Below are 26,933 nucleotides of genomic sequence, written 5' to 3'. Positions count from 1 at the left end.
GGATTTCCTTCCTGGCTTGGTAGCCCCCAGATGTAGGTGAGTTGGACTGAACTGGGTTAACAATTTCTTGTGTCAATTGCTTTACAATTCTGTATCTTTATCCTGTGTGTGTTAACAGATATTAGTGTCATGACATTACCTTCGACATCTTATATCCGATACCAGAATTTCACTAACCATTAACCATTAACATTTAATTCTTGCACTTTACATTTGTGCAATTTACTATTCTTATACATATTATTCATTTTCTTTTGCCCTTTGCTCATTTGAGCACATGTTTATGTTAATGCAATTTGCCTTTTGCTCACTTGAGCACATAATTGTATATGTACTATTGTGCTTGTGTTTTGTTTTGATTGTTGTGGACCAAATGCAAAAAATGGACAAAAAAGGACTTAGATTCTAGGACATTCCCTATGCAAAATGGAGTAAGAAGACCTTAATGTTGAAGATGGATTAGAAGGACCAAATCTCTAAACTCACTCTTGTCCATTCTTGATTTACTTCATGGAACTTTTTAATGTGTGTGCTTTTGTGCTAGGGATTCCTATTTGAGCCAAATTGAAGAACCATTGTCATATGCTTCTAAAGAGAGAGATCTAAGAGCCATTGGAGGATTTCTAAGAGCTTGCTTGATTGATTGATTGCTTTAGTATACACTTATTTGCTTGCTTATTCCAAAGGATGGGAGCTACTTGGATCATCAATATGATCTCAAGAAAGGAACTCCATTTGTGGTTTTATTTCTCTTCCTTTACCTTTGTCTGATTAGGACCTTAGCCATTCTTCTTCTTCCCTCCACTCTAACCCAAGCCAAAACTTTTGTGCAAACATTAACACTTGTTTTCAAACATTAGAAACCTAAGCATTATGCTTTTGATTTTCAAACTTTCTTTTCCTAACACTTATTTTGAATTGAATCTTTAAGTCAATTTTGACCATGTTTTGTAAATACTTTTCATTGGTAAATATAACCCATTCAAATGCTTTTGTGGTTTCAATGGCCACTTTCTTATCAAAAACTTTTCATAACCTTTAGCTATTAGGTTTGAGTTATCCTTGAGGTAGATATAATGCTCACCTATATCCTTAGTGATGGACACTAAGTCTTCCATGATTATTATAGGGTTAACCCCTCACTAGCATGTTGAAGCTATCCTCGCATGGTGGATTTGTGGTTTTAGGTTGAGTTTTGTCCCTTGGATAACAAAAGACCTTAAGGCTTTTGGACCAATCAATTCACCAACTTGTTTTGAGATTTTTACCGCGAACTACGAGGTTTTGATCCTAATCTTTCTTAAGATGGTACGTAGGCAATGGGTTTATCCATTCAAACACAAAAATTGTAAATAATTTGTACATTCTTCTCTCATCTCCCCAATCATGTTTGCACAAATAAATTTTCACAAAATACCAACCTTACAACAATTATGAAAAGGGCTCCCTAGGAGTACCTAGGATGTTTTGGGTGCTTAAAACCTTCCCATTGCATAACCAACCCTCTTACCCCGATCTCTGACATTTTTATTAGTTTTTGATTCAATAAAACTTCTCGGTTTTTATTCGCTTTCTAACCTTTCCTTTGGATAAATAGAAGTGCGGTGGCGACTTGACTTGTATGGTTTACTTTTGATTTAGTCAATAAATCTAAAGGTAACGAATACCCCGCTACAGTTTCTCCGTAAGTCGTCAGAATTACTTCTTGATTCTGAGCAGCTATTGTGTTATCCTCTGCAGGGTTGTCTCCCATTTGATTTGGTGTTGACCTAAAATTCCCTGCATACTTTGTAGCAGCTTCCTTAGCAGATCCTCACCTTTCTTCCCCAGCCAGGGTTGAGCCTTCGAGATTTTTGATCTTTTCTCCAGCAGTTGTTTCCCTCTTGCGTGGAGTGTCCGAGAGTTGTATCGATGACTCAAATCAGTGGCAGTTGCATCCTCTATGATCGTTTTGTCAGCATGATCATCATATATACATATACATATACATATTCATAAATTTAATTATTGCATCATTTCACTTTATGATTCATTATGCCTTTGATCCTCTGCTATGGTGGTACCCTTTCCCCATGCAGACTTGGTGTATTTGTCCTCTTTCAATTGTAGAGTGTCAGCCCAATAAGAAGAAAAACTTTAACCTTTCTCTTTTCCCCACTGAGTTACTTCCTCTTGGATGATTATTATTTTTTCTTCCTCCCCAGTTGATTATCTGGATGGAACCACTCCCCTTGGGTTATATCATCATTGGGTTGAGTCCTTTGATTGACCATTTCTTTCTATATCTTACCTAGATAGAAGCTTTTGGTCCCCTGAGAGCCTATTACCTAGTAATTGGTAATATTCTGCTCATGTTTGTTACTTCTGCCCAATACCCGGCAAGAACAACCTTTGTTTCCCCAACGGATTCGTGTCCATGTTTCCCTAGGAAGTATATCCTTGATATGTTCATCCTAACCGATGACGGATATTTTCTTCCTCTGCTTTGAGTTTATCCTTGATATGTTCATCTTAACCGGTGACGGATATTCTCTTTTTGGTTTTCTACCCAGGTAAAAGGTAGTTTTAATCCCTAGTTTATTCCCTAGAGGGTTAATCCTTGATACGTTCATCCTAACCGATGACGGGTTTCCTTCTCTTTGTGGTCTCCTGCCCAGTAGCCGGTAGTTGTAAATTCTGTTTTTCTCCTAGTTGCAGAGACTATCTTTGATATGTTCATCCTAACCGATGACAGATATTCTCTTTTTCATATTCTATCCAGTAACTGATAGATACAATTCCTATTTCTCCCCTCTGAGTCTATCCTTGATATGTTCATCCTAACCGATGACGGATATTCTCTTTTCGGAATTCTATCCATCACTCAATAGATGTAATTCCTATTTTTTCAGGTAGTTCATCCTTGATATGTTCATCTTAATCGATGATGGATATTCTCCCTATATTCCCCAGGCAAGTCTATCCTTGATATGTTCATCCTAACCGATGACGAATTTTCTTTCCCTTGAGTCTATCCTTGATATGTTCACCTTAACCAGTGACGGGTATTCTCTCTCTTTGGTTTTCTTCCCAGTAACCGGTAGTTGTAAACCCTATTTTTGGCTTTTCCCCAACAGTTTGTTCTTACATTGTAACCGGTAATGAATACACCTCCTGGTCGCCTTTAGCAAGTCATCCTTGATATGATTACCCTAACCAGTAACAGATGTCCTCCTTGTCAGATTTTTGTTATCCCTTTACCCAGTAATCGGTAATAGATAATAGATTCCTGCTCCTCCTGTGTTGAAGATCTTTTCTTCCCCCAATTGAGTTTGAGTGCTAATTTCCTTAGTGAAACTTTTGTTTCCTACTTGGTTCGAGTATTTCAACTTTTTCCTGATCTACCCGTTTCCCCTGCAGATGTTCCTTTCGTTCCCCAGCTGAGGCTTTCCATTGATTTATTTTCATGGAATCCCTCGAGTCCCCGAGTTGTTTTTAAGTCAGAGCCTGGCCTACACGCAACCTTTTCATCCCCCCAGAGTCTCGGTCTCCCCAGTGAGTTTTCCTTATGGAATGCATTATACTCCTGTGGACTTTTAGTCTCTCAGGATTCTTTTCCTTTGTGGCAAGATCTCCCCACAAATATTATTTCAACATAACATTTCATATACATCACGAGGTCTCTTAGGGACCAAAATTTGTTTCTATATGTTGTTATTTATGAAGGTGAGAAAAACAAGAAAGGGGGGTTTGAATTGTTTTGGAAAATAAGCGCTTTTGCAGTAATAAGAACACACAGGATTTTATACTGGTTCGCTTATAACACAAAGTTACTCCAGTCCACCCGGCCAAGGTGATTTCGCCTTCAAAAAGGACTTAATCCACTAATCTTGAAAGATTATTACAACCAACGTCTAAGAGAAAGATCTCTTAGTTCTCCCAAGTATACAGACTACGCAAAGTCACTTGAGGAACAAAATCAATTTAGCAATAGAAAATTGTAATTTAAAGTGCTTCTAAGAAAAAGCAAGTATTACAGCAAATAGAGCAAGTAAGTGATTTCACGTATGAGCAACAGCTCGTGAAAAACTAAGAGAGAGAGAGAGTAGAGTTTTTTGTGCATTCAGGTGTGTCTCTCAATGAAGTTAGTCGTCCTTTATATAGTGGTGAAAGGACTGTTGTAGTGATGGCAGAATATTTGACTTTGATGAGAGTTAATGCCATTACTTTTGTGTTTCTTGCCATAACAGATTTGTCTCCCTGAATAACTTCTTTCCAAGTATACTTTCTTTCCATTTGAAGTTGTAGTTTCCGTTACTCTTTTTGGATAAGGAGATTCTTCGTCAGAATCTGCGTTAACTCTTTTAATCTGTGATTGTTGTGATGTGACATTAGAGCTTCTAATAGTCCTGGTCTTTTAGAACTTCAGCATTGATGCCAGAGGAAGTTTAGAGCTTCTGGTATTCTGATATGCTGTTTATCTCAGAGTCAGAACTTCTAGAGCGCGCTTCTTCTTCAGATGCTTCTGATCTTCTGGTACTTTGTATCTAATTCGATTTTGTATCTGATAAGGCGATCAGATTCCTTTGTTCTTGTTCAGAGTCCTGCACACTTAGAAAAATTTCGTTAGAGTGCCATTTTTGGTTTCATCCTTTGTTATCATCAAAATCCTGGAATCTGTTGTAGAACAATTTTGTTCTTACAATCTCCCCCTTTTTGATGATGACAAAACAACCTTATTGAATAGATGAAACATTCAGATATAAGAGTTTATCAGATCAGATAGAAGTGAGCTCCCCCTGAGATAAGCTGGGGAGTTCAGAAGTTCTTACCAGAGCTTCTAAGCAATGAAGTTTCTAGATACCCTTCTGCAACTTTCTAAGTCAAAGAGTGTTAGATAGATTTTTATTGAATAGTAAGTTTGTAGAGTACTGAGGAATTAGATAATTTTTCATCAGAGCTGTTTGATTTCTCCTCGTTTTTGTCAGAATCAAAAAGACTTAGTAAAAAAAATAATAAGCAGGAAGAAATTATATATATGTCCAGATAAGAGCATAAACATCAGAGACAAAACACAAAGCAACAAGAAAAAAAATCCTAGGTGCCTAGGGGTTGGGAGGAGGAGGCATCCTCTGAAGCAGTTGGGTCAGCAGATTCTGGATGTTGGCGTTGACTGTGTCCTGTTGATCCAATCTGGCTCGAACTTCCTTCTGCTCTTTCTGAAGCTCCTCAAGGGTCTTGAGAACCAGAGGGGCAAATGTAGACGACTCCCCCTGAGTCAGAGCATTCTGTTCTTCAGCACGAAGAGCTTCAGCGTCAGTAGCGGCTTTAGCTTCAGCTTCAGCAGCAGCTTTTGCTTCAGCTTCAGCAGCAGCAGCGTCAGCTAGAGCTTTGACTTCAGCTTCCTTAACCCTTTGAATTTCTTCTTGTCTTGCTCTTTCTTCTACTTCCCTTCTGGCTTGTTCCTCAGCTTCTCTGGCTAAGCGCTCCTGTAGTCTTGCCTCAGCGTCTCTAATAAAGTTGTTTCTGACTTGCTCAGAGAGGTTCTTCAGCTTGAAGGCCTCAGAGGTCATCCAGCCAATAACTCTGTTCCAATGTGTTCTAATAGAGGAAGGATCATCACTGATGCTAGAGTTGATGGTCAGACACTTGACCTTTTCAACTGATGCTCCTGCAAACAGCATAATTGCTTCCTCTAGGGTTGGCAGAGAGTTTTCTGGTGCAAATAGTAGAGGTGAAGAAGTGGGAGTGTTTGGAGGGCTTAGGTTGAGAATTTGAGGTTCAGCGGAAGTGTTTGGAGGGGTAATTTCAGGGGTGTTGGGGTCAGAGGGTTGAATGTCAGATGGAGGGATGTTTGGTTGTTCTGTGGGTGGTGAGGTTACTTCAGGTTCAGGTGGAGGTTATTGTGGTTGTTGTGAGGCAAGGTTCTGAGTCTGAAGTTGGGCTAGAGTGGGAGAAGAGGGGTCAGAGAATTCTGTGTCAGATGAGATGACAAAGTAAGGAGGTGATTCTGGGGGAGAGGATGAAGAAGTTGTTTCATTTAGCCTTTCAGCTTCAGATAGGGGTAGGGAGGTAGAGGTAAGGTTGAATTTTGGGAGTGGTTGAGATGTTCTGGTGGTTGAAGGAGGGGTTTCAGGTGGAGTGTATAGGGGTGTTGGTAGAGGAATAGAAGAAGCAAGTTGATGTGTTTGTGCAGAGGGAGCAGGAGAGATAGACTTACCAAAAGACTCATGCAGAGGTGCTGGAGGTCTTGATCCAGAGGATTCTCCTAGCTTTGCTTTCTTCGCCTGTGGTGTCTTCTCAGAGGGACCTCTTTTATGCCTCATGAAGTGAGGAGCTGTATCTGGTAGATCCTTTAAGTGGAAATCAGAGATATCTATTCCTTCATCCTTCAGACCTTGTAGGTAATGGAGAATTACCTCTCGGGGCTCTTCCTTTGAGAACACATATAGACCATTGGGAATTTTCCTCTGATCTTTTAAAGCATCCCAAGAAGTGTCCAGGGTAGGTCTAACGTCGATTGCCACGTCCTCCATGAGTCTGTGTTTTAACAGATGATCCACCATCTGACTTTCAATCAGAAAGTCGGAGATTAACCTTCCCAGAGGGATGTAGGTTCTGGGCTTCATGTGGTTTCTGGTATCCCGTACAGAGTCTCTGAGGTACTTGAACAGAAGTGCTGGAAGACATAGCTTCAGACCCTTGTGAATGCAGTACAAAATGCATTTCTGGTCTGTGTTGATGTAATCTGAGGAGTTTGACGCTGGGCGATGATGAATTGTGCCCAGAATGATCTTCAGCCAAACCCGGAGGTTCTGAAGTAGTTCCTTGTTCTTTGAGGGGTTGCCTTCTGCGTTTTGTTTGAAGATTGTTGGGTTGATTTCTTGAGATATGTATTTTGCCCTGGGGTTGATGTTGTAGATTCTTCTGCCGCCATCCTTTTCCATACTCAGAAGTGCAGCAATAGCCTTCTCAGTTATTACGATCTTTACTCCCAGAACATAGGAGACAATGAAGTGATCGTCAGCGTCTGCAAATCTCCAGAATTCCTTCAAAAGATTTGGGTAAACTGGACCATAGAGACGTTTAAAGTAGTTTCCCCAACCTTGTTTGTGAAGTTCTTCAGTGAGGTCTACACCATTTCTTTTCATATTATCAAAATCCACCAAGGATTCACATAAAACTTCCAGTTTGTCAAAAGGCGTTGCAAGATGAATATGGGGCTCACGATCGAGAATGTGAGGCTCCTTGTAGATTGGTGTTGTAACTACGCCTGTGACTGTTGGAGTAGGGTTGCTGGTGCTTTGAACTTGATCGCTTGAACCCATTTGTTGAGAGTAGTTGAACACAGCTTGTTGTTGAGCATCCATGATGTTGAAGAAGAACTGAGATGAAGATGAAGAACTGCTTGCAGAAATGCCTTGAGAGAACTGAGGTTTAAAGAGTGAGTGAGAGTGAAGTGTGTGCAAGGTGGGAAATGAGTGTTTAAATACCCAAATTAGGGCGCATGCAAAACGACACATAAATCAGAGTTTTAGCACAAAAACCAAGTTAGCACGTTTAGAGGGAGAAATGATTATAGCTCATAAATGATGTCTAATCCCAACAGTCAGCATACTGCTCGAGGAGATCTCAAGAGACTGTTCCTTGATTACTGCTGGACAGCTGTCTAGAAGTTCCAAGGTCAGAGCAAGGCACTCCACGTGTTTTGATTTATCTGATCTTCAGGAATACCAAAGGATTGGTTCCTGGAGATTTCTAACTCAGATGACTTCTAACTAGGTAGAAGTATCAAAGTCAGAGGCAGAATCCATTTGTTTATGTCAGAGTCTCATTTAACAACCTCGGAGGCACATTTTAATCAGGGCAATTTTGAATGTTCAGATTTTCTAAGATAAAGAGGAATCTATCTTCACCTAAGAGTTTAGTAAAGATATCTTCCCATTGATGATCTGTATCAATGAACTTCAATGTTACTATCCCTTTCTGAACATAGTCTCTGATAAAGTGATGTTTTATTTCGATGTGCTTAGCTCTGGAGTGCAAAATGGGATTCTTACTTAAACAAATGGCAGCAGTATTATCACAAAAGATAGGAATGTTACTCTCGAAGATTTGCAGATCTTCTAACTGATTCTTCATCCAGAGCATCTGAGTAGTGCACAGAGATGCTGAGATGTATTCTGCTTCTGCCATGGACAGGGCGATAGTTGATTGTCTTTTGCTGGCCCAGGATATCAGATTGTTTCCCAAGAGCTGACAATTTCCAGAAGTGCTTTTTCGTTCCAATCTGTCTCCTGCGTAATCTGCATCACAATAACCAGAAAGTCTATACTCTGATGTTTTCTCATACATCAGGCCCAAGTTAGGAGTTCCTTTCAGATATTTTAGAATTCTCTTAACTGCTGTTAAGTGAGTTTCTACTGGATTTGATTGAAATCTGGCACAGAGACAAACACTAAAGAGAATATCAGGTTGAGTAGCAGTCAGATAGAGAAGGGAGCCTATCATACCACGATAGAGCTTCTGAAAAACCTTTTTACTGACTTCTTCCTTTTCAAGAATGCATGTTGGATGCATGGGAGTCTTTGCAGAGTTGCATTCAGCCATGTCAAATTTCTTCAGAACGTCTTTTATGTATTTGCTTTGATGAACGTACGTGACTTCTGAAGTTTGGTTAATTTGAATTCCTAGAAAGAACTTTAGTTCTTGCATTAAGCTCATTTCAAATTCTGCCTGCATTAACTCAGAGAATTCTTGACAAACAGAGGCGTTAGCTGAACCAAAAATGATATCATCAACGTATATCTTGCATATCATGAGATCATTGTTAAGGTTTTTACAGAAGAGTGTGGAGTCAACTTTCCCTCTGATAAAATTATGTTCCAGAAGAAAATTACTTAATCGTTCATACCAAGCTCTAGGAGCTTGTTTAAGTCCATATAAGGATTTTTTAAGTTTAAAAACATGTTCTGGATAATTTAGATCTTCAAAACCTGGAGGTTGGTTGACATACACTTCTTCTGATATATAACCATTAAGGAATACGCTCTTGACATCCATTTGATACAATTTGATAGAATGATTTATAGCGAATGATACAAGAAGATGAATAGATTATAACCTGGCGACTAGAGCAAAGGTTTCATTGTAGTCAATACCTTCTTGTTGACTGTAACCTTGAGCCACCAGTCGATTTTTGTTTCTGACGACTTCTCCTTTCTCATTCATCTTGTTTCTGAATACCCATCCGGTTCCGATAACGTGAGTGCCTCTGGGTTTAGGAACAAGATCCCAGACATCGTTCTTTGTGAATTGTTCTAGTTCTTCTTGCATGGCTAGAACCCAGTCGTTATCTTGAAGTGCCTCATCACAGGACGTAGGCTCAATCAGAGATACTAGTCCCAGAGGAGTTTCTTCAGAGGTCTTGAAGGTAGACCTGGTTCTGAGAGGTTCGTCCTTGTTACCCAGAATCAACTCTTCAGATATGTTGAGGCGACTTTTAGCTTTCTTTGGGATTAATGGGGAGTTAATTTCTTCAGGAGTTTGAATGGCAGTTGCTTCTGGAGCTTTGTCAGATCCTGCAAGAGTGATTACCAAATCTGCAAAATTTTCAACTAGCTTTGACTTTTCAGGGTCAAGCTTATCGTCAAATCTGACATGAATTGATTCTTCCATAATTTTGGTTTCTGTATTGAATACTCTGTAGCCTTTAGAGCGTTCTGAGTATCCTAACATAATACCTTTCTGTGCTTTGGAATCAAACTTGTTCAGATGTTCTTTAGTTTTAAAATAAAGCAGGAACATCCAAAAGGATGAAAATATGAAATGTTTGGTTTTCTTCCTTTACACAGTTCATAGGGAGTCTTTTCCAGAATAGGTCTTATGGAGATTCTATTCTGAATATAGCACGCTTTATTTACAGCTTCGGCCCAAAGGTGCTTAGCCACATTAGTTTCATTGATCATAGTTCTGGCCATCTCTTGGAGTGTCCTATTCTTCCTCTCTACAACTCCATTTTGTTGTGGAGTTCTAGGGCAGGAGAAATCATGGGATATTCCATTAGAGACAAATAATTCCTCAAAAGATTTGTTTTCAAATTCCCCACCATGATCACTTCTGACTTTTACAATTTTAGAGTCAAATTCTTTTTGCACTTTGGAACAGAAGCTAGTGAATACAGAGTGAGACTCACTCTTGTGCTTTAGGAATTTCACCCATGTCCAGCGACTGAAATCATCAATAATGACTAGTCCGTACTTCTTTCCATTGACTGATGTTGTTTTCACAGGACCAAATAAGTCAATGTGAAGAAGTTCCAAAGGCTTAGAGGTAGTAACAATAGTTTTCTTTTTGAAAGATGTTTTTGAAAATTTTCCTTTCTGACATGCTTCACATAGAGCATCTGAAGAGAACTTAAGTTTGGGTAGGCCTCTGACTAACTCGAGTTTATTTAGCTGGGATAATTTCCTCATGCTAATGTGGCCTAAGCGTCTATGCCATACCCATTGCTCTTCGTGAACGGACATCAGACACTTCACATTTTGTTCTTTTAAATCAGAAAGATTTATTTTATAAATATTGTTTTTCCTCTTGCCTGTGAATAGGACAGAACCATTGTTTTGATTGATGGCTTTATATGTTTTTTGATTAAAGATTACATCATAACCGTTATCACTTAATTGACTTATGGATAACAGGTTATGCATTAATCCTTCTACGTAAAGAACATCAGATATAGAGGGAAGAGTACCATTACCAATAGTTCCGGAGCCTCTGATCCTTCCTTTCTGATCTCCTCCGAAGCCTACGAATCCAGCGTCTTTAAGTTCCAGGCTTTGGAACATAGACTTTCTTCCCGTCACGTGTCGCGAGCATCCAGAGTCCAGGTACCATGACTGGTGTTTGAACTTTGCTGCATAAGATATCTGCAACATAAACAATCTTATCTTTTGGTACCCAGGGTCTCTTGGGTCCTTTATGATTAGTTTTCCTAGAGTTTCTTATCACTTTGGGTTTTCTAGCATTATCAAATTTTTGCTCTTGAGTGTGTGTGTAGTGATATGAGAATGGAGATTTAGGTTGGTCACTAGTAGAAGTTTTATCTTCCTTAGGATCATACCCAATTCCTTTTCTATTGTTCTGACTGACTACATAGATCATGGATGCCATTACACTCCTTCCTATCCCATTTTTCAGAAACTTTTGAAAGGCTTTTTCATATTTATAAATTATCGTGTTTGAAGTCTGTGGAGCTTGAGATAACGCTTCTTCCAGTTTTAAACAATTTTTCTTTGTTGCATCTCTTAGTGATGTCAAAACTTTGTTTTCATCTTTTAGTTCTAGAATTGTTGTCTCAAGTTTGCCACATTCTTCAAATTTTTCTTCAAGACAGCCTTTTATTGCTTTAAATTTTTGTTTTAGTTTCTGATATGAGCTAAGAGTTTCAGACAAACATGATTCTAGGTCAGATAGAGAGAGTTCAGAAAATACCTCTTCTGATTCAGATTCTTCATCAGAAATGTTCCTGGATGTGGTAGCCATGAACGCCACATTAGCCTGTTCATCAGAGTCAGATTCTGATGAGTCATATTCGCTATTATCCCAGGTAGCCATCAATCCTTTCTTGGTTCTGAGGGAATTTTTCTTGAAGCTCTGTTTTCTGGAACTGTCTTTCTTTAACTTGGGACATTCATTCCTGTAGTGACATGTTTCTTTACATTCATAACAAGTAACATCTTTGTTAGTTTTACCTTTAGAGGTTGATTTTGATCGATCCCCTCTGGGTCTTGGTCTCCTGAAGTTGTTGTTCCTCTTTTTCCAGAGTTGTTTAACTCTTCTGGTCAGGAGGGACAATTCTTCTTCATCATCAGAATCTTCCTGTTCAGAGTCATCAGCATCTTCTGTTTCGGCCTGGAAGGCTTTGTTCCTTTCAGACTTGCGCTTTTCAGATCTGGACTTTAATGCTACAGACTTGTTCTTCTTCTGAGGCTCATCTTCCTCCAGTTCTATCTCATGAATTCTGAGTGAACGGACAAGCTCTTCAAGACTGATGTTGTTCAGATCCTTTGAAAGCTTTAAGGCAGTGACCAGGGGTCTCCACTTCTTTGGCAGGCTTCTGACTATCTTTTTGACATGGTCTGCAGTTGTGTATCCTTTGTCTAGTACTTTCAGACCTGCAATAAGAGTTTGGAATCTAAAGAACATTACCTCTATAGCTTCGTCATCCTCCATTTTGAAGGCTTCATATTTCTGGAATAGAGCCAGAGCCTTTGTTTCTTTGACCTGAGAGTTTCCTTCATGAGTCATCCTCAGAGAGTCGAGTATGTCTTTAGCTGTTTCCCTATTGGTGATCTTTTTATACTCGTTGTAAGATATGGAATTGAGAAGTATCGTTCTGGCCTTGTGATGATTTTTGAATTCGCGCTTCTGATCATCTGACATCTTACTTCTGGGAACTTCAACTCCAGCATCTGTTACAGGAGGTTTGTATCCATCTGTGACAATGTCCCAGAGATCAGCATCATAGCCAAGAAAGAAACTTTCAATTCTATCTTTCCAGTAATCGAAATTCTCTCCATCAAAGACAGGAGGCTTAGCATTGTAACTGTCTCTTTTATTTGTGTGGGCCATAGTTTTTCTTGTTCTGGATCTCTCTACACGGTTAAGTGTTTGATTAGAAAATCAATGACAGAGTCGAAGCTCTGATACCAATTGAAGGTGAGAAAAACAAGAAAGGGGGGTTTGAATTGTTTTGGAAAATAAGCGCTTTTGCAGTAATAAGAACACACAGGATTTTATACTGGTTCGCTTATAAGACAAAGCTACTCCAATCCACCCGGCCAAGGTGATTTCGCCTTCAAAAAGGACTTAATCCACTAATCTTGAAAGATTATTACAACCAACGTCTAAGAGAAAGATCTCTTAGTCCTCCCAAGTATACAGACTACGTAGAGTCACTTGAGGAACAAAATCAATTTAGCAATAGAAAATTGTAATTTAAAGTGCTTCTAAGATAAAGCAAGTATTACAGCAAATAGAGCAAGTAAGTGATTTCACGTATGAGCAACAGCTCGTGAAAAACTAAGAGAGAGAGTAGAGTTTTTCTGTACGTTCAGGTGTGTCTCTCAATGAAATTAGCCGTCCTTTATATAGTGGTGAAAGGACTGTTGTAGTGATGGCAGGATATTTGACTTTGATGAGAGTTAATGCCATTACTTTTGTGTTTCTTGCCATAACAGATTTGTCTCCCTGAATAACTTCTTTCCAAGTATACTTTCTTTCCATTTGAAGTTGTAGTTTCCGTTACTCTTTTTGGATAAGGAGATTCTTCGTCAGAATCTGCGTTAACTCTGTTAATATGTGATTGTTGTGATGTGACATCAGAGCTTCTGATAGTCCTGGTCTTTTAGAACTTCAGCGTTGATGCCAGAGGAAGTTTAGAGCTTCTGGTATTCTGATATGCTGTTTATCTCAGAGTCAGAACTTCTAGAGAGCACTTCTTCTTCAGATGCTTCTGATCTTCTGGTACTTTGTATCTGATTCGATTTTGTATCTGATAAGGCGATCAGATTCCTTTGTTCTTGTTCAGAGTCCTCCACACTTAGAGAAATTTCGTTAGAGTGCCATTTATGGTTTCATCCTTTGTTATCATCAAAATCCTGGAATTTGTTGTAGACTAATTTTGTTCTTACAATTTAAGCCCATTCTACTGAGTCGATGCCAATATTTTAACCTCCATCTCCTCAGTTAGAACGTCCTTAAATAGGGGCAGTTGTAATACCCCAATTTTGACCCTAAGATCCCTCATGCTTTCTCATCATGTGCATTGGCATTTGGGATCACAACTTGGCATCCTCTTTACCCATCATTCATTGGGTTTGTAGTGGGAGAGATCACCAAGCACTATTTGATTGTATCATACTGTAAGACCCTAATTTTGTCCCTAAGATCCCTCATGGCATCATAGCATTTCATTGCATAGCCTCAAGGATCTTTGAGTATCTTGGCCTCCTTTCCCCTTTGGGTAGGGATCTCTTTTGAGTGGTTTTGATCACCAGGCATACTTGCATTGTATATCATTGCTTTTATCATTTCATTTACTAACAAAAAAGTACAAAAATATGTCATTAATCTTTGTTACTTGCAGCTTAAGCAAACACAGGTCAAGCACTTCCTGAGCATCCTTTGTGCAAGAGATGATGGTATTTTCTTGAGATGCAGACCATATGATCATTTTGATGAGCTTATATGAGTTATGGTTCCATTTTGGAGCATTTTTTCCAAGTGTGGGAGATGCAAATTCATCAAAGCATTTTCAGGTCATCTAAAGACCCAGACAGTCCACTACACAGTCAACTAAGGACTTTGAGGGTAGGGAGGTGATTGAAACACTTCATTCATGTTCAAACAAGGTTCATTTGACATTTCAAACATCCATATTGAAGATTTTGAGGTCAAGTCAAAAATTTCCCAAAATGGAAAATGACCTATAATTTCAAATTTCCAAAAATGGCAAGTTTTCAGTCCACATTCAACTTAACTTTCCAACATCAAAGAAGGTTCAAATGAAATTTTGTTGAACATTAAAGTTGAAGATCTTTCTCTCCCATTTCCAAAAAGTCCAAGATCATGAGCATCTGATGAGTGGTTGAGAAATTATGATCAAATGATTGCCAAGTGTGCATGGAACTTCAACAAGCCATAACTTTTGATCCAAAGCTCCAAATTGAGTGCCTCTTTTTGCATATCTCTTCTCATGACCTATAATTTCCAAATCCAACATGGCATTGCATGAAATTAGCTCACATGACCATTTTTCCATGCATGAACATTTTGGAGTAAAAATCAAGAATTTAAGTTTTATTGATCATGCATGCAAAATACCAATTCCATGTTGATTATTGGCTGATTTTAAGTGATTTCAAGGCCCAACATGGTACTGTTCACATATAGCATGTACATGCTAAGCTCACTTGCATTTTTTGCACTACACCTCCTATTTCACTAATCATGCTTAGCTTTGGTTTAATTTTCGTTTCAGTATCATTAACAGACCATATAAAAGCAAAACCCTAATTCCATTCAGAAAAAAACAACACTCAGATCTGAGAATTTCCAAATTTCTTCAAAATTTTCTCTCTTTGAAAATCCAAATTTCTTGACACAAACCTTCATTCTCTTTGCATATTCGTGACCCCTGAGTAATTCTGAGCAAGAATCATCATCTGGACTGTCCATTTGAGCTGGGTTTCGAGCCATACAAGCACATGAATGTGAAGATGGAGTTCTGAAATTGAGTTGGATTTGGGGGCTTTCAGTCGCTTCTTGGTGCATAAAGCTTCATAACAAGAGCTCAGGAGTTGATCTGGACACTTGCAAGGCTTTGAACACGCTGTTTCAGTTGACTGCTCTTCAAGAGGTTTGATTTCGATTATCATGATTCTTCATTTTATGCACATCTTACTGTAGAGCTTCTCATGCTGATCATACTGATATAAATTTCATGAAATTTGGTTGAGAAATGACTGAGTTATGCTGAGTTAAAGTTTTGGATGTGAAAAAGTTTTCCTTCGATTCTCAATATCCGTGGATTGTTAGGCCAAAATGATGTTAGATTTGTGATCTATATGTTATAAGCTTTCGAATGATGTACTTGTTTGTGGATTCTGGAAAAAATTTCTTGCGCATGTACTATAGCTCCGCCGTCTTCGCGAAGAAGACGGTGGAAACCACCCTGCCTGGCCGTGCGTGAACTGTAGTGCTGCCTTCTGGTTTTAGCGCTAGGGCTTTCCCTAGTCATGCCCACGCGAGCGCATCGTTGGCTATTCCATTGGCCAGCGTTCTCTTGACCAGTCCACGTGTGCTTGGACTGCTGAGTTGGACGCCAGCATGCTTAAGTGAAGCTATGCGTTTTGATCCCTCCCTCCATTCGATCTTTGACGCTAGCATTTCTGATTTATTTTGTTCAGCGCGCTTCATTTTTATCTGAACATGGTTCGATTCCAGCATACAACATTTCTTTTCAAATTCAATTCCAACATTACCTTTCCCTCCATTTATTTCCATGCCATGATTCATTTTATTTTCATATTTTTGTCAACTTCAAAAAATCATATAAAATTGAAAACACATCCAATTAATTCCCAATTTTTTGCAAAATGTTCATGTGTTTGTCTATCATTTTGTGGTGTTGATTTTTGGATTTTATCATTTCTGGAATTTGAATTGTGATTGGTTATTTGATCATATGTGCAAATTGTGACATGCTTCCTTCTTTCTATTGTGAAATGCTCAATAATGATCCAATTGCCATGAAATTTTGTGTGATGGTTCCTAACATGATGCTTGACCTTTGAGGCTTGGTTTGGTATTTTTCTCATTTTCCATATCTGTTTTATGCACATAAACTTTTGGTGTGACCATGTGTGTCACACAATTTGATGTCATACTTGTCCATTTTCATTTCTAGGTCAAATGAGCTCCTCTGTTTCCAATCTTTTGCATGATAATTGTGTTAGACATTTTGTGTGCACATAAAAATTTCCATGATTTTTTGATTCATTTCTGTTTTGATATGGAATTTTTATTCTTAATGATCAATTGTGTGCTTTGAAATTGCCTTTGTCTTCTCTTGCTCACTACATGACCTTGCTTAATGCTTTTGACTTGGTCCTTTTTAGGACATGTTCTCACTTGTTTAAATGAGCTTTATGTTGAATGTTGGTTTCTGTTTTGACTTTTTGCTTTGACTTTGATCCTAGGCTTTTCCCTATGGGTTTGTACTCACAATTTGAGTTTTGCCTTTCAGGTTCAAGCAATTAGTTCCAATGATTGATGTGATCTCATTGCTTGAGATACAAATTACTTTGGTTAACTAACCTTGCTGTTTTGTAGGTCATTTGAATGATGAAACAATTTGAGTTGCTCGCACTTTGTACTTTGCTTTGTGTAACACTGTTGATTGGTTTTATCTGTTTCTGTTTACCTGTCTGAGTTACTAATTGACTAGCCTTTTTTACAGGTACTTTAGTAGCTTTAACTCATTACTTGAGTTGCTTTTCTTTGCTTGTGGTTGGCATACCACTTAGGTAATTTCTTTTCTCCATGTAGTCTGGAAGACCTGCTGTTTTTGGCAGGCACCTGTCTGAAGTCCTCCTTAAGAGGCAATGTTTGTGATTGTTTATGTTTGTGCCATGTAATTCAAGTCCTCCTAAGTTAAGAGGCATTGGCAGATAAAAGGGATGTGCAATCCATCCCCTGCTATTCAGTTGAGTCTTTCACTTTGCTCGCACTACGTGCTGATGCATTTTGAATAAACACCCAAAATCTTGTATATAGAGTCAGTCATTGTGGAGTAGAGTTCCTCATTCTGGACTCCCACACTTTCATTGTCTTGAGCTCACCCTGGCCAGGGTTAAGAGCCATGAGGTCTAATCCTCATCTCCCATTTCATCTACTCACCCTAACTCTCAATGTTAGTGGTTAAGAGCTTCTGTTTACACTTATACAGTTGGCTTGTTTGTCAAGGTTGATATGACCCCTTGACTAAAGCCCACCCTTTGTGTGAAGCCCATTGTTTGTGTATAGTGTGTGCTTGTTTGTTCATTTGTGCAATATTGTTTGTGTGTGCCTCTGTGCATTGTTTTCATCTTTGAGCATTAATTGTATATCATTTCATGATCATTGTTCATACTTTGTGACATCTGTTTTGTCCTTTGAGGAGTCAATTGTAAGTCCAGCTATTGGCATTTGTTTCCTGTGATCTGGTAGGAGTTGGAACTAAGACCATTGATTGGAATTCCATTTCCTTGGAGTTGAGTGTAAGACCATATATTGGCAACTTATTTCCTCTTGCTTATTGCATTTGTTTCCTTTGTGTTGTTAAGAGTTGGAACTAAGAACGTTGATTGGCATTCCATTTCCTTGGAGTTGAGTGTAAGACCATATATTGGCAACTTATTTCCTCTTGCTTATTGCATTTGTTTCCTTTGTGTTGTTAGGAGTTGGATTTAAGACCATTGATTAGCATTCCATTTCCTTGGAGTCGAGAGTAAGACCAGCTATTGGCATCTTGTTTCCTCTTGCTTATTTTCTCTCTGATACCATGCTTTATCTGTCATTTGCCCTGTGCTTGACCATTCCAAAGGAACTTCCTTGGATCATTTCTATGATCTTGAGAAAGCAACCCTGTTTGTGGCTTTGTCCCTTAACCCTCACCTTTTGTGCATAACTTTGAACCTTGTTTTCATCCTTAACCCAAAACCAGAAAACTATTGTGCAAACATTTTGACTTGTTTTCAAAACTAGAAACCTAGGCCTTATGCCTTTGATTTTCAAAATTTCTTTTCATAATACTTATTGTGAATTGAATCTCTAATCAACTTTGACATGTTTGTGAATATTTCTAATTGGTTAATTCCACTCACTCAATTGTCTTTTGTGATTTCAATGATCACTTCTTAATCAAATTTTCATGCATTAGCCATAGATCTGAGTTATCTTAGTGGTTGATGTGAATCTCACCTTTTGTCCTTAGTGATTGAATTGTAAGACTTCCCTGCTTATTATAGGGTTAACCCCTCACTAGCACGTTGAAGCTATTCTGACATGGTGGGCTTATGGTTGTTCAGGTTGAGTTTTCTCCCTTTGATAACGAAAGACCTTAAGGCTTTTGTTTATAATCAATCCACTCATCTTTTTGAAATCTTTTAGCCGAACTACGGCGTTTTGATCCTTATCTTTCATGAAAAGGTACGTAGGCAATGGGTTTCATCAATTCAAACACAAAAATGTAAATAACTTGTATATTCTTTTCTCATCTCTTCAATCATGTTTTCATAATAAAAATGTCAAAAATAATATTTTACAACAATTTGTGAAAAGAGGTTCCCTAGGAGTACCTAGGATGTTGTGGGTGCCTAACACCTTCCCACAACATAATTACCCCCTTACCCAGATCTCTGACCTTTTATTAGTTTTCTTTGTGTAAAACTTCTTAGGCTTTTGTTCACTTTCTAGCCATTCCTTTGGATAAATAGAAGTGCGGTGGCGACTCTATCTTTGTATGCTTTGCTTTTGATTTAGTCAATAAATCATAAAGTGACGAATACACCGCTACAGAAAAGTGGCGACTCTGCTGGGGATAAAACTCTTCCTAGTGGGTTTGCCTACTTTTCACAATTGTTGTATTATATTTGTTTATATGACATATTTTTGTGCAATTTGGGATTACTGTATTGTTTGTAATGATTGATGTGCTTGATATATCAATTGCTTGTTTGCTTGGTGATCTTTGTGAGATGAGTTCTATACCCGAACTCGAGTGCACATTAGGATAGGAGAATGGCATAGTCTCGTCGACTTGTGTGGAGTTATTCCTTAGCAAGTTGACTTGCGAGTCCATTCACTTGGTGGAGGTCATGTTGGATTAATAATGTCACACAAGTTATTTGTGGTTAGGCATTATTCTTTCAACATGTGCCTTAGAAGCCAAGGACCTTAGTTTACCAAGCCCATCTTGGCCTATTTTTAGGACGTAGTGCGGAGGTCGTTCAAATGTAAGATTTGATACGATTGTTACGCGATACTACACTAATAAGAGTCTCTCTTGAGAATATTTTTGGAATACGAGTATTCGTTCCTCCGATAATATTCGAAAGATGGGATGATGACTATGGGAACCTCTTGTAGAACATGTTCGGCAGGTTTAAACCCTAGTACACTCCCTTTGGGTGGTTCTTAACCGAGACTCCATGCTCGTGACTCGCAACAAACCCGTGATTCATGGTTGAGTCGTTCAGACATCGTTAATATCAATGGAACTTGGGTGTCGATAAGGTGAAAACCATAATCCACCAAAATGGATGATTGATATTAAGGATGATTGAGCCGGTTCATGTATCGTTAATATCAATGGAACTTGGATGTTGATAAGGTGTAAACCATAATCCACCAAAATGGATGATTGATATTAAGGATGCTATGAGCTTTCCCATGACCTTTGTTTGGTGTGCTTTTCTTGATCCTTGAGTGTGATTGTTGCATTCATGCACCCATTTGCATCAATATCATCAAGTAAAAAGAAAATTTTCAAGGAACTTAAGGGGTTTATTTGCAAAATTTTCAGAAATGGAAAGACAAAAAAGGCATACAAAGAAGTACAGCTTCCGACAACCCGATCTGAAAGACTTAAGGAATCTTACATCTTATGTACTAGATCCCTTGGGTTTCAAAGCTCGCTTTGGGAAGCTTTTGCCTCTTCTGACTACTCAGGTTGATGAAGGGTTGATGGGTACTTTGGTCCAGTTCTATGATCCTCTGTATCACTGCTTCTCTTTTCCGGATTTTCAGCTATTGCCTACCCTTGAGGAGTATGCTCATCTTGTGGGAATTCCTATTCTGGATCAAGTGCCATTCAGTGGCTTAGAGAGTGTTCCTACTTCTCGAGAGATAGCAGACTTGTTGCACATAGATGAATCCCTGATTGAAGCTCATATGACTACCAAGGGTGGAATTCAAGGTCTCCCTTCTGAGTTCCTCATTGCTCAAGCTACTGTGTATGGGAAGGCCATGAGTGAGGAAGCCTTCGAGGCCATATTCGTGCTTCTCATCTATGGATTGGTATTGTTCCCCAACATCGACAAATTTGTGGATGTGAACGCCATTAGGATCTTCTCTGTTCTTAATCCCGTTCTAACTCTGTTGGGTGATACCTATTTCTCTTTGCATCTGAGGAATGCAAAGGGTAGTGGCACTATTGTGTGCTGTTTGCCTCTGTTGATTAAGTGGTTTATTTCTCACTTACCTCAGAGGGTCGCTTTCAAGGAGAACAAGGGATGTCTATGGTGGTCTACGAGACTTATGTCTCTCACTAATGATGATATCTCTTGGTATGATCGCGTGTATGATGGAGTTCTGATTATTGACTCTTGTGGTGAATTCTCCAATGTGCCTCTTCTTGGGACATGTGGTGGAATTAGCTACAACCCTGTGTTAGCACGTCGTCAGCTTGGGTTCCCCCTAAAGGATAAACCTAATAACATTCTGTTAGAAGGTGTGTTCTTTCAGGAGGGTAAAGATCCCCAAGGCCTGAAAGCCAGGATGGTTCGTGCTTGGCGCAAGATCCACAAGAAGGGTAGGAATGAGTTAGGTCCGAAGAATTGCATTGCTTTGGAGCCGTATACTACTTGGGTGAGGAAGAGAGCATCCGAGTATCTCATGCCTTATGATTATCCGAGACCTACACCTTTGGTTGTGGCTGGGCCTTCAACCCTCCCTAACCAAGGCGTAGAGGAGTCGAGAGACGAAGACCTTTCACGTGCCTGGATCCGTGAAAGAGAAGAGTTGCTTCAACAGCTTAAGGAGAAGGATGCTCTGATCGAGTTCCTCGAGCATCAGGTCATTGATGATCCTGACGATGCTTGGACTTCTCTACTTCCTCAGTCTTCCAAGTTTTGGAAAAGGAGGTATGACAGACTCGCCAAAGAGAAAGCGGATATGGAAACGGCCTATGAGAGAGAGGTGAAGAGGCTTCGTGCAGCTTATCTTCCTGCATCCCGAGCTTCTAGGGATCCATAGGATGTTTATGTTCCTTTTCTCTTGTAATATGATTGACAATGCTGTACTTCTTTTCTCAAATATATTTGATGAGATATTTTCCATATGCGATCAAAATGTTTAAAATTTCAAAACTTGCAAATAATACCCTAAAAAATTCCTTTGAAATATAAAAACAATTCATATGCACAAGCATTGCATGCATCATGCGCATAAGCAGGTTTTGTTCCGGTCTTCTTGTCTGTGGCCTAACTCTGTTGCTCTTCATTTATTTTGAAAACAAGCTGACTCATCGGTACTACACCAGAACCAACTCTGCAAGATTGATGGAGCACCTCGAGCAAGAGAACCGTGAGTTGAAGGAAGAAGTTGCCAGATTGAGCGCTTTGATGGAACAGTTCTTGGCTGCCCAGAGCCAGTCTTCTCCTCCACCTGCAACTCCTCCCTAGAGGACCGTTATTTCTGAGATTGCCTCTTCGACAATGCCAGCTGCCATTGCCTACTCCGTGCCAACAGCCATGCCGTCCGGGTTTCCGTGGGGGATGCCTCCTGGCTTTATGCCTGATATTCCTGCACCAACATTTGCTTTTATGCCGGCATCTAGCCCGGTCCTTGCTATTCCTCCTCCTGTCGTGCATACCATTCCTAGGGTAGACGACACCATCTACCATTCTGAGCCGTCTGAGGGCCCAGATGTTCATGAGAAGATGGATGCGATGAATGACCAATTTCTTGAGCTGCGCAAGGAATTGAAGACCCTTCGAGGAAAAGATTTGTTTGGCAAATCTGCTGCTGAGCTGTGTTTGGTTCCCAACGTCAAAATTCCTGTAAAATTCAAAGTACCTGACTTTGAGAAATACAAAGGGAACACCTGCCCTCTCAGCCACCTGGTCATGTATGCCAGGAAGATGTCAACTCAGACTGAAAATGATCAGTTGCTCATCCATTATTTTCAGGACAGTCTGTCCGGTGCTGCTCTTAGATGGTATATGGGTCTGGACAGTACGAACCTCCGATCTTTCAATGATCTTGGCGAGGCTTTCGTCAGGCAATATAAATACAACGTGGATATGGCTCCCGATCGGGATCAGTTGCGAGCCATGTCCCAGAAGGACAAGGAGACTTTCAAAGAGTATGCCCAGAGGTGGCGAGAGTTAGCAGCTCAGATTATGCCTCCGCTGGAAGAGAAAGAAATGACCAAAATCTTTTTGAAGACTTTGAGTTCATTCTATTACGAGCGGATGATTGCTAGCGCTCCTTCTGATTTCACCGAAATGGTGAACATGGGGATGCGACTAGAGGAAGGGGTTAGAGAAGGTCGGCTAACCAGGGATGAAGGCTCTTCTTCCAAACGATATGGAGCGTTTGCCAAGAAGAAAGATGGAGAGGCACATGCTGTGACCTCCCATGTGAAATCCAGAAGATCCTCTATGAAGAGGAAGACTGTGCGGCAAGCCAGTAATCAGCATCAGGTGGCTCATGTAGCACCTGTTTTCCGTGATAATCAGCAATATCAACATCACAATCATCAACAACCACCTCAGCAATATCAGCAGCAACAACATCGCCCTCAGCAGCAGGCCTACCAGCCTCGCAACAACAGTAATCAAGCTAGCTCAAATTACGAGAGGAAAAGGGTCACCTTTGATCCTATTCCGATGTCATATGCAGAATTGTATCCCTCTTTGATAGAGAGGAAGCTGATTACACCAAGAGACCCACCGGCTATACCTGCTAACCCTCAGTGGTGGTATAAGCCCGAGCTGCACTGTGTTTATCATTCGGGTGCTCCCGGTCATGACATAGAGAATTGCTATCCGCTGAAGACTAAGGTTCAAGACCTTATGAGATGTGGAATTCTGAGCTTTGAGGATGTTGGTCCAAATGTTAAAAAGAACCCATTGCCCGAGCATGGGAAGTCAGTTAACATGGTCAAGGGTTGCCCTGGCAAGTACAAGGTCAAATATGTCAGTCATATTCGATAATCTCTAGTAGGAATGCATCGTTTGTTGTGTGACTATAGTTACTGTGAGCACGATCATGACCGGTGTCGAATTTGTTCTGTTAATAGATTGGGTTGTCGCCAGGTGCGCAAAGATCTTCAAAGGATGCTGGATGAGGGAATTATTGAGATCCTTCAGAACAGGAATGTCGACGAGGAAGAGCCAGAAGTCAACATAATCTCTCCAGTGTTTCGGATACCTGATCTTGTTGTCATCAAATATGATGGTAGCAAGCAGAAGGTTTCTCCTTCCCTGATTATCAAGCCTGCAGGTCCTGTACCTTATTCATCTGATAAAGCAATTCCCTTTCGCTACAGTGCTGTTGTTGTGGAAGATGGGAAAGAAGTGCCTTTGCCTTCCTCCTCCGTTGTAAATATTGCTGATGTGAGTGGTCTGACTCGCAGTGGTCGTGTGTTTTCTGCACCTCCCAAGCCACAAACCAATGCTGATTTTGCTGAGCGCCCGATCGGGAATGCTGTTAATGCTCCGAATCCGGCACCTGTTGTTAAATCCTCCTCTACATTGTTAACTCCTCCTTCTGTTGGCCCAAGTGGCAATGTGAAAGAAGACTGTGATGAGATGCTGAGGCTCATCAAGAAGAGTGAGTACAATGTTGTAGACCAGCTTCTACAAATGCCGTCTAAGATCTCTGTACTATCTCTGCTCCTGAATTCAAAACCCCATAGGGAGGCTCTGCAGAAAGTTTTGGATCTGGCGTATGTTGATCACGACGTCACAATAGAACAGTTCGATAGCATTGTTGCAAATATCACTGCTTGTAACAATTTGAGTTTCTGTGACTCTGATCTCCCTGAGGAGGGAAGAGACCACAACATGGCTTTACACATTTCAATGAATTGCAAAGACGATGCCATGTCCAACATGCTGGTGGACACTGGGCCATCCCTAAATGTATTGCCGAAATCCACTCTCTCTAGATTGTCATATCAAGGGCCTCCCATGAGGCAGAGTGGTGTTGCTGTGAAAGCTTTTGATGGGTCGCGCAAGACCGTGATTGGGGAAGTTGATCTCCCAATCAAGATTGGACCAAGTGATTTCCAGATTACCTTCCAGGTTATGGATATCCACCCATCTTATAGTTGTCTCCTTGGTAGACCATGTATTCACGAGGCTGGCGCCGTGACATCCACCCTACACCAGAAGCTGAAATTCGTTAAGAATAAGAAACTGGTTGTGGTAGGGGGAGAAAGGGCTCTCCTGGTTAGCCACTTGTCTTCCTTCTCATATATTGATGTTGAGGATGAAGTTGGAACTCATTTCCAAACTTTATCTATTGCTGAGCCGATTGAGAAGAGGTCTCCTTCATTTGCTTCCTATAAAGATGTGAAACGGGCCATTGAATGTGGTGCAGTTGCTGGTCTAGGAAAAATGATTGAGCTTGAAGATAACAAGTCTCGGGCTAGCATTGGCTATTCTTCTTGGGTTTTCAATGACAAAGGGTTGTTCAAGAGTGGAGGTTTCATCCACGCCGATCAAGATGAAGAAGCTGTTGCTATCGTGGAAGAGGATGCAGAGGACTCCGACAATTTTGTCATCCCTGGCGGGATCTGCCACAATTGGGTCGTTGTAGATGTTCCTACAGTCATTCATAGATCAGAGTAATGATTCACTTTGTTTAAAAACCCTTCTCCCATGCCAAAAGGAGGAGTGATGACATTATTGGCATCATATATACAACGATATTTCATTCAGTAAATTCATGTTAAACATTTGTTTTTCCAATTGTTTTCCCTTTTCGCTTTTTTGCATGAAATCGGTGATCACAAAAAACCATAAAAACAATAATAAAATCAATCTTTTCATATGCATAATGATTTGTTTGTTTAAAATCTAAAGCTTTTCATTATCCAAAATCATTATGCAGGTTGATTTCTAAACCCATTGAACATAATGATCCAACGCCATCTCCCAATTTTGAATTTCCTGTATTCGAGGCAGAGGAAGATGATGTTGAAGGGATTCTTAACGAGATTACCCGTATTCTTGAGCACGAAGAGAAGATCATTCAGCCGCATCTCGAGAATCAGGAAACAGTCAACTTGGGGTCTGAAGATTGTGTTCGAGAGGTCAAGATTGGGGCACTCTTGGAAGAATCTGTCAAGAAGGGGTTGATCAGTTTGCTACGAGAATATTCCGATATCTTTGCATGGTCGTATGAAGACATGCCTGGTCTAGATACATATATTGTGCAACATTTCCTTCCTTTGAAGCCTGAGTGCGTGCCTGTGAAGCAGAAGCTCAGAAGAACTCATCCAGACATGGAAGTGAAGATCAAAGAGGAAGTTCAGAAGCAAATTGATGCGGGGTTTCTGGTGACTTCTACATATCCTCTATGGGTGGCCAACATTGTGCCCGTGCCTAAAAAAGATGGAAAAGTCCGAATGTGTGTGGACTATAGAGACTTGAATAAAGCTAGTCCGAAAGATGATTTTCCTCTACCACACATTGACATGTTGGTAGATAATACAGCTAAATTCAAGGTCTTCTCATTTATGGACGGATTTTCCGGATATAATCAGATCAAAATGGCACCCGAGGATATGGAGAAGACAACATTCATCACACCTTGGGGAACATTCTGTTATCGAGTGATGCCCTTCGGTTTGAAGAACGCCGGAGCCACGTATCAACGAGCTATGACTACCTTGTTTCATGATATGATGCACAAGGAGATTGAAGTGTACGTCGATGATATGATAGCTAAGTCTAGAACGGAAGTTGAACATGTTGAGCACTTGTTGAAGCTTTTTCAGCATTTGAGGAAGTTTAAGCTTCGTCTGAATCCGAACAACTGTACATTTGGAGTTCGTTCTGCTAAGTTATTGGGCTTTATAGTCAGCGAGCCAGGTATTGAGGTTGATCCTGCCAAGGTCAAAGCAATACAAGAGATGCCTGCGCCCAAAACTGAGAAGCAAGTCCGAGGTTTTCTTGGCTGCTTGAATTACATTTCCAGATTTATATCCCACATGACTGCCACGTGTGCGCCGATATTCAAGCTCCTCCGGAAAGATCAATCTCATGATTGGACCGAGGATTGCCAGAAAGCTTTCGATAGTATCAAGGAGTATCTGTCTGAACCTCCAATCTTGTCTCCGCCTGTGGAAAGAAGACCTCTGATCATGTATCTGACTGTTCTTGAAGACTCGATGGGTTGTGTCCTCGGTCAGCAAGATGGACCAGGGAAGAAAGAGTATGATATCTACTACCTGAGTAAGAAGTTCACCGATTGTGAGTCTCGATACTCAATGCTTGAGAAAACATGTTGTGCTTTGGCTTGGGCCGCTAAGCGTTTACGCCAGTATATGATAAATCATACGACTTGGTTGATATCCAGAATGGATCCGATCAAGTACATTTTTGAGAAGCCTGCTT

The sequence above is a fragment of the Lathyrus oleraceus genome, chromosome 3 (assembly GCF_024323335.1).
Source record: "Lathyrus oleraceus cultivar Zhongwan6 chromosome 3, CAAS_Psat_ZW6_1.0, whole genome shotgun sequence".
Classification (NCBI taxonomy): Eukaryota; Viridiplantae; Streptophyta; class Magnoliopsida; order Fabales; family Fabaceae; genus Lathyrus; species Lathyrus oleraceus.
This window is presented reverse-complemented; position numbering follows the sequence as displayed.